Raw genomic sequence first — 13,219 nt, 5'->3', positions numbered from 1 at the left:
AGTCTCTACTCATTCATTCACTCAATAAACAAACACACTCATCTCTGTTTAAAAGATGAAGGATCCCCAGGATAAAATCATTTCCGTGATATATCCCATTTGTGTAAAGTATATGTGCCTATATATAAAGATGGAGAAAGACAGTCACCAAAATTATAATCCTAAAGTATAATTAACTTTTTTAAAAATAAAATGCTAAATTGGGGTGTACTTTCACCATTTTTTCTCCTTTCAGTGCTAGTTCAAATGGAGAATCTTGATATTGACCAGATAAATTCCATTTTCAAAAGAATACTTTTTATTTTTATTTTTATAAGAATAATTTTTAAGTAAATTTACAAGATTAGTACCATTTTATTCCCTTCATTAACTTCTGTTAAACATTCATCTTCCTCTTGTTTTCTTAGCTTTTGGTGTTTAGCCAGCAGTTTGTTTCGGGTATAAACTAAGAATAGAAATTAGAACAGATTAGTGGTCAAGCCCACAGGTAGCTATGTTCAGTTGAGTGAGAAACCTCACTGAATATCTGAATCATGAGCACAGTTATTTAGCATTTACTGTATGTATCTGTTCAATAGGTATGAAGATACTTTCATACTGTTCAGTTTTAGAAAATATTTGTGATATTTATTGATTTAATTGATTTAATATGATAAAATATTAAGTATTATTTATTTAATAAATATTAAGTATATTTATTAATAAAATAAAATATTATGTACTATATGCTTTTTTAAAAATTTGAGTATAGTTGACACACAGTGTGATGTTAGTTTCAGGCGCACAACATATTGATTTGACACTCTGTACCTTATGCGGGGCTCACCGGGCCTGGAGCTAGCACCTGTCACCATAGAGCTCTATTACAGTGTCATTGGCTATATTCTCTGTGCAACACTTTGTATTCCTGTGACTTACTCGTCCCGTAACTGGAAGCCTGGACCTCCCACTCCCCTTCACCCATTTCGCCTGCCCCCTGACTCCCCTCCCCTCTAGCAGCCATCAGTTTGTTCTCCGTATTCATCGTGAAATCATACAGTGAAATCATAGAGTATTTGTTTTTCTCTGACTTACTTGACAGTAAAATTCCCGCTGGTCCATCCATGTTGTCACAGTGGCAAGATATCACTCTTTTTATGGATGAGTCTTACTGCCTCGTGCCTGCATTACTGTGTCTTTATCCAGTCATCATCTATTGCTTTAGACACTTGACTTGCTTCCTTATCTTGGCTATTGTAAATAGTGCTGCCGTAAACACAGGGGGGTACATCTCTTTTCACGTTAGTGTTTTCATTTGCTTTGGGTAGATACCCAGGAGTGGAATTAATGGATCATATGGTGGTTCTATTTTTAATTTTTTGAGGAACCTTCACAGTGGCTGCACCAGTTTGGGTTCTCACCAGCAGTGAACAAGTGTTCCTTTTCCTTCACATCCTGGCTAACACTTGTTATGTCTTGTCTTTTTTGATTCTGGCCATTCTGATAGATGTAAGTGTATTTATTGATTTTTACATTGAGATTAAAATGGACATCATGACTGTCATTAATTATGTGAACTTCTAGAGCAGTGTGGGAGCCTGTGGGTTGGGAGGCTACCATTTACAGAAGATTGGGGCTAGCCTGGCTGATTTTCTCTTAAGTCTTGTCTTCATGCATTACTTCGTATTCATCTTGACAGGTCTCCCACCTTTGCTCTTCCTCTGTGATTTAACTGCTGTGTCGTCTTGCCTCATTTTACTTACCTGAAGCTTTGTTTTGCTTCTACTCTGTGTTCAAAGCCATTTCATGATGCTAGCATCATTCCTGTCTCTTTGGATAAGGTCCTGTAACTATTCTGGTCACTCTGCTAATGAAAAGCAGGGCGCCTGGGTGGCTCAGTGGGTTAAAGCCTCTGCCTTCCGCTCAGGTCATGATCCCAGGGTCCTGGGATCAAGCCCTGCATTGGGCTCTCTGCTCAGCAGGAAGCCTGCTTCCTCCTCTCTCTCTGCTTCCCTTTCTGCCTGCCTTTGATCTCTGTCTGTCAAATAAATAAATAAAATCTTTAAAAAAAAAAAAAGAAAGAAAAGCCCCCAGATCAGGTCTAGTCACAAAAGCAAACCAAGTTCTGTAAGAAATATGGTCAATTCTGTGTGATAATTTTAAAAGTTCAGACTTTATTTAAAGCCAAAATTTCACCCTTCCAAAGAATCTTCTAACTCCTGAAGTAGGTTGGCCTACTACAGTGGGAAGGAGGAGGGGTCAGCTACTTTTTCTGACTTTACATGACATACTGCTCTTCCAGCATTTCTGCAGCCCCCGAGGCAGGAAGTGGAGCAGAAGGTGGCAGGAAAGTTCTTACCTGACTGTGACTGTTGTGAGGCGGTGTTGATGCTGTCTGGACTTAGCAACTGTGTACAGCTGATCGTTTTGCTTATGAATTCTTTTGCAGTTTCTTCAGAGCCCCCAGTATTAATTATCTTTAGGCTCATGACACATCTCTCCAAAACTTAGTGGCTTAAAACAACACGTTTGTTATCTCACAGTTTCTGTGGATCTGGAATCTAGACATGGCTTACCTAGATCTTCTACCTCCATGTCTCTCACAAGATCAGAGTCCTGTTAAGGCTTGACTCGGGGATAGACTTGCTTCCGAGCCTACTCCAGTAGTTGTTGGCAGGATTCAGTTCCTCATGCACCAATATCCCAACTGCTTCATTTCTTCACAAGCTATTGGCTAGAGCCTTCCCTTGGTACCTTGCCATATAGGCTTCTCCACAGTGCAACTCACAATATGGCAGCTGGCTTCCTTCAAGCAAGAGGGGAAGAGTCAAAAAGATGGAAGTGACAGTCTTTTGTAACCCAATCTTGGAAGTTATATCCTATCACTTTTGCCATATTCTATTCATTGGAAGAAAGTAACGAGATGTAGCACACACTTGAGAGAGGAGTACACAGACCATGAGTACCAGGAAATAAAGATCATTGGGAGCCATTTTAGAAGCAGCGTACCATCCCACCACCAGTATTCCTGGGATTATCTCATTTTCACTTCTCTTGATACAGGCAATTGTATCTCTTTTTTGAGTAGTCACTTAAAACTCCCTCCTCCCTGGACATCTTTCTGCTTGGTCCCCTCACCTCCAGGTGGCCCTCCTGAACAGGATTTAAGACAACCCCCATATTATCTATCTCTAGCTAATGGTGCATGGAAAACTTGCATCCTTAACCGCAAGAAAATTCGGAGGTACAAGCCAGTGCCAGTATAATCATCACCCATTTCAGTCTGCCATGAGAACAACCACCAGCAAATCTGTACTCTTTCCCAAGATTTCTTAGTCTTGAGTTAATCACTGGTCTTCTATGACTCTAGTTCTAGAAGACATATCATAAGCTCTTCCAAGTGGTCTTGTTGATGCTTTTTTCCCTACATCAAGGTGCTAGGGGAAAGGAGAGCCTTTTATCAACTCTGTTTACCTCCAACTTTTTTTTTTTCTTTTTTAATTTGGCTAGAGCTGAAGTTCACAAGGAGGTTTGGTTTGGTTTGGTTTAGATTTTTTATTTATTTGAGACTGAGAGGACTAGCAGGGGGAAAGAACAGAAGGAGAGGGAGAAGCTGACTCCATCGGGCTCCATCCCAGGAACCTGAAATCATGACCTGAGCCAAAGGCTCACCGGACCAAACTACCCAGGTACCCCTACAAGGAGTTTTGACCACATTCTTGGATCTGCAGCTAAAACTGACACTCGAGTAGTCCATATTGACATCCTGCTTCTTCTGCTGTTTGCTTTCTTCCTAATCCTTTGAAGGCATTTGCTTTGGGTGGTTGCTTATAGTTATTATAACAAGGAAAATGATTACCAATTTATTAAATCAAACAGTGGAACATAATAAGAGATGGCAGAAAGATTATTAATGAGAAAGGGAAGGGAAGAAGATAGGAGAAAGCACTAGATACCTTATTTGGTTTCAGATTAGAATAAATAGGTAAATATTGTCTTAATGTTATTGTGTAATTACTGTTGTTTTAATAGTGTCCTTGAAATGTTTGAGGCACTTGTAGAATTAAAATTAAGATATTTGAGTTTAATTCTTAGAATAAAGGTAAATATGAAGAGAGAAGAGAGGCATAAAAAGCCAAATATTATACTAGAAGCATAGATGTTCTCCATTTAGACCCATAAATAAAATCCAATATAATGTTTGTAAGAGACCAACCTAACACAAAATAATGGGAGGTAAAGATTACTCCCAAATTAGATCTGTTTATCAGACCTGAACAGAAAGATGACAGTAATTTTATTATCAGGCAAAATAAAATGTAAGGGAAAAAAAGCAGACAGTGCATATCACTTTATATTGACAACATAAAGCCCAATGAAATTGACACCAAAAATAAAAGATATGCCCAAATTGGCATAAGTCTTGTGAATTGGATTTACAAGTATCCAAATATTGTTTTACATAATTATCTTTCTTTAAGCTTTTTGGTGGGGGAAGCAAGGTTTGGAAGATCTGGATGAAGCAATAAATTCTCTTTCTATTAAAACATGCTACCTAAATCTTCGTGTGTAATAATGAAAGTTTCACTGGCGGAGAACCAGCCAAGAATCCTTGCTGGGGAAATGCAGAAGGCAAGGGTAAAGTTCTACAAATACCGTTTCCTAGGAATTCAAACCGGGTTTGGAACTGGACACTTGTGCCGAACCCCCTTTGCTGTGGGAAAAGACGCTGTTTCTATCCAGTTAGACAAGGTTCTCGTGGGTGTAAAGAAGTCATCTTCAGCTGACATAGATTTCTGAGTCTGAGAAGTTTAATCATCCAAGTATTCTTTACCCAATAAAAATTCCATTCTGCAGTTCTTGTTTTTTTGAAATCAGACTTTCTGGGGCAAGCCCTAAGCATTGATAGTTTGATTGATTTACTCTTAGAAAATAATGTTTTGGTTTGTTTTTAGTTTCAGAAATGTAGTTCTGTAACACTACCAGGCCTCCTGCCCTGATGTAACTAGCAGTGATAGTTGGCAATATATCCTTCCTAATGTTTTCTTACGCTTATGTAAGCGTTTGTAGATAGATATAGGTAGGTGCAGATACACACACACGTAATTTGATGCAGTTACCATTTTCTCATTTTCAGCTTGCTCTTTTCACTTGTCCTTGATAATGCTGCTAGCTTTCCAAGTCAATACATACAGATCTTGGCTATGGATATGCCAAGCATGGCTGTGGCATCATTTAGTTAATCATTTCTATACTGATGGCCCGTTAGTTGTTTCTTCTTTTGGCAGGAGAACTTCGGTGAACATCTTGGATGGTTTATCTTTGCATGCTCCTGCTCTTCTATAGAATAGATTGGATCCTAGAAGTAGAATTGCTAGACATGTGGTATGTGTGTTTTTAATTTTGTAATATATGAAATCATATCCACTTCTTAAACGTTTGTAGCAATTTATATTTCGTTTATGTAATCGTTTATGTGGGTGCTGATTTCCCCACACTTAAAGTTGAGCACATTTCTAGCTTAAGAAAATAATTCATTATAACCACAAAAGTGATACAAGGGAAAATATGAGAAAAATTTTTTGTAGTCTTGGAATAGGAAAGGCCTATTAGGCAAGATATAAACCCATAAGCCTTAAATAAAAAGATTAATAGCTTTTACTATATTACTATATAAAAATTTAGAATTTCGGCTGGCCAAAAAAAGTGTTGCAGATGAAATCAAGACAAATGATAAATGAGTAAAAAAAACTTGTAGAGTATGATAGAAAAAGGGCTGAGAGGGCACCTGGGTGGCTCAGTTGGTTAAGTGACTGCCTTCAGCAGTAGAAGCATGAGTATTGGACTTGGAAAAGCACTCACTCACTCAGCAGTGAGTCTGCTTCTCCTTCTGACCCTCTCCTTCCCTCTCTATCTCTTCATTCTCTCTCTCGAATGAATAAATTTTTAAAAAATCTAAAAAAAAGAAAAGGCCTGAGATATAGATATGCACAAAATAAGCTTTTACAGATCAGTAACCCGGTAGAGGCATGAGTATTGGACTTGGAAAAGCAGCTTATAGAAAACATAAAACAGATAACTCAACATATGAAAAGGTGTCCAACGTCCTCTATAATTAAGAAAGGGCAAATTAAAACACCATTTTTCACATAACAAATTGAGATCCCCATTATTAGTGAAGATACAGGAATATGGACTCACATATGGCAGTGTAATTGGTATAGTCTCTGTAACTTTTGGTGGTTTTACTTTTTGAATTGTTTTTAGCTAAAGTATTGTATGTACAGTTTTACAAATCAACCTTTGCTTATAATGAAGTACAACAGTTTCCTTTCTCATCTGAATTTATTGACTAGACAGTGTCTGTTGACTTTCTATATTAAAAGACAAGGATATATGGGGCACCTGGGTGACTCAGTGGGTTAAAGCCTCTGCCTTCAGCTCAGGTCATGATCTCAGGGTCCTGGGATCGAGCCCCGCATCGGGCTCTCTGCTCAGCGGGGAGCCTGCTTCCCTCTCTCTCTCTCTCTGCCTGCCTCTCTGCCTACTTGTGATCTCTGTCAAATAAATACATAAAATCTTAAAAAAAAAAAAAAAAAGACAAGGATATAACCAACTTGGTCTACTACCCTCCCTATTATCTCCATTCTACATATTTTTACCAAAGTATTTTGAGAATACAGAAAAGTTAAAATACAAAGTGAACACTGTATACCCACAACCTAGATTCTACAGTTAACATTTTCCTAGGTTGGTTTTATCACACTTCTATCCTTCTAACAATCTCTCTCTATCCATCAATCCACTTTATTTTTTTGTATTTCAAATGAATTTGCATAGAATTTCATCCTGTACACTTCAGCATGCATATAATTAACTGGAATTTAACATTTATTTACATTTTTTGAGGAAAACTAATACACAGTGAATGTCTAAGTCTTAAGTGTTTCATAGGATGAAACAGATATACACACCTACGTAACCCAAATCCCAATCAGCATATGGGGTATTGCCATCGTCCCAGAAAATTTTCCCATGCTTCTTTCAAATCCCTAAGTCCCCGAAGTTAGCAATGTTAAGATTTTTTTCACCATAAAGTAGCTTTTCCTTTTCTAGAACATCATGTAAATAGCATCACGCAGTAAGTATTCTTTTATGGTAAGACTTCTCTCATTTAACATGTTTTTAAGGTTCATTCATGTTATTGTATGATTATCACGACATCTTATTTATTGTTGAATATTATTCCCGTGTATGAGAACAGCGCAGTTGGCTTGGCCACTCTCCTGCTGGTGAAGGCCTGGCTGCTTTCAGGCCGGGCTCTTGTGAGTAAAACTGCTGTGTACCTCCTCGTACAGATCTTTGTGTGGTCCTGTGCTTTGGTTTCTCTTGGATCAGTGCACAGAGTATTGTGGCAGTTTGGTGTGTTAAAAGATCATCACAACAGATTGCGCTTCATACCGAACAGAATGGCTGAAATTGGAAAGGCTGGCTGTACTGCCGTGCCGTACCGTGTCAGTCAGGATGGGGAGCAAGGAGAGCTCTCATATTGTTTGAAAGAACAATACGATACAGTAACCACTTCGGAAAATAGTCTGGCAGTTTCTTACACAGGTAAACATTTACCTAGGCTTTACCCTGTAATCACGCTCCTGGGTATTTATCCAAGAGAACTGAAAGCATATATTTAAAAAAAAAAAAAAAAAAGAGTGCAAGAATGTGTATAGCAGTTTTATTCACAATAGCCAAACCTGGAAACAATGCAAATGTCCTATCAGTACATCCCCAGGGGAATGGGTATAGTGGAAGACAACAAACTACTTAAATAATATGAAGTCATCTCAAAAACGCATTGAATGGGTGCCTGGGTGGCGCAGTTGTTTAAGCAGGCAACTGCTGGCTCCGGCTCAGGTCATAGCTCAGCCCAGGCTCATGGGATCAAGCCCCGTGTTAGGGTTAAGCTTGGTGTGGGTTCCACTGGCTCCGGCTCAGGTCATAGCTCAGCCCAGGCTCATGGGATCAAGCCCCGTGTTAGGGTTAAGCTTGGTGTGGGTTCCACTTTGAGTTTCGTTCTCCCTCTGCCTCTCCCTTGTACTTGTACTCTCTCTCACTCTCTCTCTTTCGAAAATAAATGGATAAATCTTAAAAAAACAAAAAACAACAAAACACATTAAGTAGAAGAGGCCAATAACAAAGACTTCTTCCCTTTTTAAAATTTTTATTATTATTATTTTTAAATTTTAAGTTGAGAAACAGGCAAAACTGATCTCTGGTGACAGAAATCCGGGAAGTGGTTGTCTTTGGTGGGCCTGCAGTAACTGGTAGGGAGGATGAGGAGGCTTTCTGAGCTGACTTAATGTTATACATTTGATTAGGATGGGTTATATGGGTCTATGATGTATCAAATTCTTATTCATTTAAGATCAATATAATTCACTATATATATAAATTTTTACCTCAGTAAAAGTGAAACCTAAAAAACAAGTGTATTTCATACCTTTTCAAAATTGAACCCATGTGGACAGTTGCTTAGAAGACTGTGGGGACTGAGGGAGAGCTGAAGGAATAGGCCAAATTTTTAGACATTTCAATTTAAAATGTGACTTATGAAATTTAAAAAAAAAAAAAAAAAAAACTGAGGGCCTGGAGGTTTAAGTAAAGATCTTCTATGACAATCATAAACCAAATCCCTTCCTTTTTGGAACCTGAGTTTTTCCAGTTGTCAGAGACTGGCCTTCCCTAAGGTGTACCATGAGGATGAGGGATGAGTTAATACCCAGCACATGCCCCGTCTCCAGAATCAGCAGTCCTAATGAAGGTCTGCAGTTAATTGTCCAGCCTGCCCCCTAGAGAGCCTACCACAAGGTTAAAAGCCCTGCATTCTGAGTATATCATGACCTCTCAAAATTACTTATAATTCTTTTAAAGATAAAATTGTCAAGTTCTGTGGAGTAAAAAACAAAATGTCTATAAAATTGCTCTATCAACTAAGAGGTGATGGTTTTTACATACTTAAAGTTATTAGGGACTGCTTTTCTAGAGATTTTTTGAATTGTTATTTTGGGAACGATTTCCATATAGTCAAGCTTGTGATTCTTTAACAGAGTGTTATTTTCAAATATTAAATTGATGAATAACCTGTTGGTTAAGCCAAATATAGTCACATTTTAAGAATTCTTTCCCCTTTATCTTGTGCACATTTCTGTTTTCTGTAATGTGCTTTCCTCATTTTAGCCTGCAGTAAATCTGTTGACTTGTTTGTAGAACTCTTTATCTAAAGCCATTTTTAGAATAACATCACAAGTTTTTTTTCCCCTCTGTAATTTAACTTCATTGTATACACTTTGATACCTAAAATAGTCTTTTTTTCTCTATTCTTTTCATTATTCTTTTCTGCTAGCCCCTCAAATCTTTATTGGCATACTCAGGGACAAGTTTGCTTGTCATTCCTTTTTTTTTTTTTCTTAAGCGTAGGGACTCCTTTATACTATAACCTCAGAATAGTTTTTTCTTAGTAACCTGTTATTGAAAGTGTTCCATGATATGCTTTCTCTTCCCCGTCGTGGTTGGAATCACTAATTCTCTCCATGTGCGAGTGTAGACTTCTTCATGTCCTAAGTCAATAAGGAAACCTTGGTCCTCAAGGAGTATTTATTATGCATGTATCAGGCACTGTTTTAGGCATTTGGGCTACTGTGTAAAGAACACGTTTCCCCTGCACAGAGATTATATTCTTTTTTATTCTTCTAAGATTTTAATTATTTATTTGTGAGAGAGAGAGTGAGAGCGTGCATGAGTGAGTACAAGCAGTGAGAGCAGCAGGCAGAGGGAGAAGCAGGCTCCCCGCCTAGCAAGAAGCCCGATGTGGGACTCGATCCCAGGACCCTCGAAGGTGGACGCTTAACCAACTGAGCCACCTAGGTGTCCCAGAGAGGTGCTATTTTTAATTGGGTTGTATGGAAGTCTCTCTGATGAGGTAGTATATGAGCAGAGATTTGAACAAAGTAAGGGAATGGGCCAAGGGCACTTCTGAGAGAAAAGGCATTGCCAAAGGAGGGAGCTTGACTATGTTTGCCTACCCTTCTGGCTCTTAGGACCTCTGCACCCCCACCCCCGACTGCTGCGTGGACTACAGTGAACGGAACCAGTAAGCTACCAGTGTGGAACCCCTAACCCCTAGTAACCTGATTAGATTCCCCTAATGTTGGTTCCAGGGTTTTCATACCCTCCTGTTCACCCTGTTACTGAGAGAGGGATTCCCACCAGATGGTTATGGGAATGCCTCAACACACATCACCGGACAGACGAACTAGGCCGCAGCTTATTAATTACATGAACTCACATCTGAGAGGAAGAGGACACCGCATGCCATACAGGACCACGTGGGGGTTGCACTGAGGAGTAGAGTGAACAATCAGAGGCAGTGGGAGGTGGGCTTCGTAGTATCAAGAGAGTGGGGCTCCCACGGAAGAGTGTGGTTGCCTTGTTTTCATCATTTGGAGGGCTGGCAGTATTGAGCTTCAGGTCTTACACCACAGCCTGAGCAGAATAATTTGTTTCCCAGAAGTACTCTGATCTCAGTGGCATCACGAGAGTTCTCAGAGAAGATCTGATCCCTTGATTAAGATAGGAACTTATATTTCTGAAAATAATGAATAATGACTTAAAAAAACAATGTTTTAAGTGAACATGGAAGATGGTAATCCAGTTTTGTTTTGTTTTTTAAGAACCATAATTCTTTAGCAAGGAACTTTTGTTTGTTTAAAAACAAATTTAAGGATATGACAGTATAAATTCTAGGAAGTCACTAGGAAGTCTAGTGAAATACAGCATCTCTGCTAGCTACGTGAATTATTCTGAGAATACTGTTTTTTTTTAACCACATCATGTTAGGAACAGACAGGATACTCCAAGACCCAATTTGTTATTTTAACAGAGAAAGCCAACTTCTTGTTTTATCTTAATAAATATTCGATATTAATGAATTTATAAGCTCACCCTTTTTAATCTTACGAATAAGTAATAAAAAATGAGCCAGTTATATCAAAAAGACAAAATAACAAGTGTTGGCAAAGATGTAGAAAAGAGGGAACACTCATACCCTGTCATAAGAATGTAAATTGGTGCAGTCGCTATGGAAAACAGTAAGCAGGTTCCTCAAAAAACTGAAAATAGAAATACTATACAATCCAGCAATTCCACTGGTATTTAACCAAAGAAAATGAAAATATCAATTTGTAGAGATCTATGCATCCCTGTTTATTGTAGCATCATTTAGAATAGCCAAGATATGGAAGTGTGTGTGTCGAGAGGTGATTGGGCAAAGAAGATGCAGTGTGTGTATATGGTGGAATATTACTTGCCCATAAAAAGTGAACCTTTGCCATTTGTGACAACATGGGTAGATCTGGAGGGTTTTATGATCAGTGAAATAAGTCAGACAGAAAGACAAATACCATGTGATTCCACTTTTATGTGGAATCTAAAAAACAAATAAAACCCAGAAACTTATAAAATTGAAGAGACTCAGATAGAGGAAACTGTTGGGTTACGAGAGTGAGGGGGGTGGAGATGGGGCAGGCAAATAGTTGAAGAGGATTGAGGGTACAAACTTAGTGACAATATTAAGCTAATATTAGCTTGGTATCGGTAGACCTGTTGAAGAAGTTCCAGTGTAATTAGTGTCTTTATTAGAAAACCAACCCAAATTTTACTTAAGAAAATAAAACATTTGCTTATATCACATTCTACAACGATTAAATCCACACAGTTGTTTTTACACCAAAATTATCACCAGTCTGATTTGTTCACTTTGATTACTTAAATTTGGATTTTTTATATAGATGCCTCTGACCTATCAGTTTCTGTGAGAAGGATTTTTTTCTTAGATGGTCACCACATTGAACATAATACAGTACTCCTTTAATAAAAAACAGAAATGTTGACATTTTATACATTTTAAAGCTTTAGGAAAACAATCCTGGATTGGTGCATTTTTGCAATCTCGGTGCAAAAGTCCTGCAGATAAAGTGAGACATATTAATCACAAGAAATGAAGGCAGTCCACCCTCAGGAACCACAGCAAGAGGCTGGAACATCTTATAGTGTAATTCAGAATCAGCTCGAGTCTTCTTAAAACATCGATTCGATTCTTGGGCTTAACTCCCAAGGTGTCTAAGTCAGTTGGTTAGGATTCTGGAATGAGAACTAGCATTTCTAGTGAGTCCCCAGGAAACACTAAGGGTGAAGGTCCAGGGATGAAACTCTTAGGTTTTCTGGGAAATAAGAGGTTGCCTTCCTCCCATAGGGCTGTAGACCTATAGACTTCAAGGGATAGAGGCTTGGTCTCTAACTGACATCCCTGAGTGTCTCTCTAATGATCAAAGCAGACAAATAAATAAAGAACAATAAGGCTACCATATTGAACATACTGTACATTCACTTTTTTTTCTCCTGAGGATTCTTAGGTTTTATATTCCTTCATATTATATATGAATGTAATGTAAAGAAACCTTATGTTTATGTAATATGTGTATTTTTATTTATTTTTCCTTTATATCACATTTTTGTAAGTCATATTAGTATCTGCAAACCAATAAAAAGAGCTCTTTTATTTTAAGAAAATTATATATAATTTGTTAAGACCCTTTTCTGGGTAGAAAAATGTTTCAAAATCACAAAAGGAGGGGTTTATACTGTCAAGTCCAAACACAGAGAGCTTGTGGCTTCAGGTCTACAGGTTCAGGTCCAGGTTAAAGGAGGCACAGAACACACACATTCACTGATCTAGGTCTCCAAAGGGCTTTTCTTCTTTCTAATAGAAGCCAGACATTCTTCTGCAAACGAAAAGACTAATACACCAGATTTTTTTTTTGCCATGTCATTCCGAAAGGCAAAAGGTCACCAGCATCCTATAATAGGGCATAACATTTGGCTGTGTACAAACCAGAATCAAAACCAAACATAGCCAAGAACCAGAAACAAAAGTAAAAATACAAAGTACAAAGTCAGGAAAACAGAAACAGTAGAGAAAAACAAACTCTGAAGATAAAGTCCTGTAGCCACTTGCCGTTCACTATGGGTGCCAAAAAACAGTGCCTGGGAGGTACATTTTTTAATTAGTTCAGGAAGATGTATCTACTTGAACAACTTGTTACTCCAGAATTGCCAAAGTCTTAATTTTCAAGAGTTAAAAACAAAGATTCTCAGGGCGCCTGGGTGGCCGGCTCGGGTCATGATC

General features: G+C 38.2%; 1 protein-coding gene across 2 annotated transcripts in view; it reads left to right on the top strand.

Moving 5' to 3' along the window:
* The window catches only part of LOC111152729 (HDGF like 3), an 84,988-nt gene that overhangs the window by 42,093 nt on the left and 29,676 nt on the right, over nucleotides 1-13,219 (top strand). Inside the window, exon 1 of one of the 2 annotated variants that reach the window (XR_002640939.1) lies at nucleotides 13,199-13,210. The exons of the other annotated variant lie outside the window; for it this stretch is intronic. The gene's annotated coding sequence lies outside the window, so the exon portion shown is untranslated. Of the gene's footprint in view, nucleotides 1-13,198; nucleotides 13,211-13,219 lie in introns of those variants that run through there. 2 annotated transcript variants of the gene reach the window in all.

Source organism: Enhydra lutris, unplaced genomic scaffold (genome assembly GCF_002288905.1).
Source record: "Enhydra lutris kenyoni isolate GAN:26980312 unplaced genomic scaffold, ASM228890v2 scaffoldscaffold29, whole genome shotgun sequence".
Classification (NCBI taxonomy): domain Eukaryota; kingdom Metazoa; phylum Chordata; class Mammalia; order Carnivora; family Mustelidae; genus Enhydra; species Enhydra lutris.
Note: the sequence above shows the minus strand (reverse complement) of the source record. Positions and strands in the feature narration are given on the sequence as shown.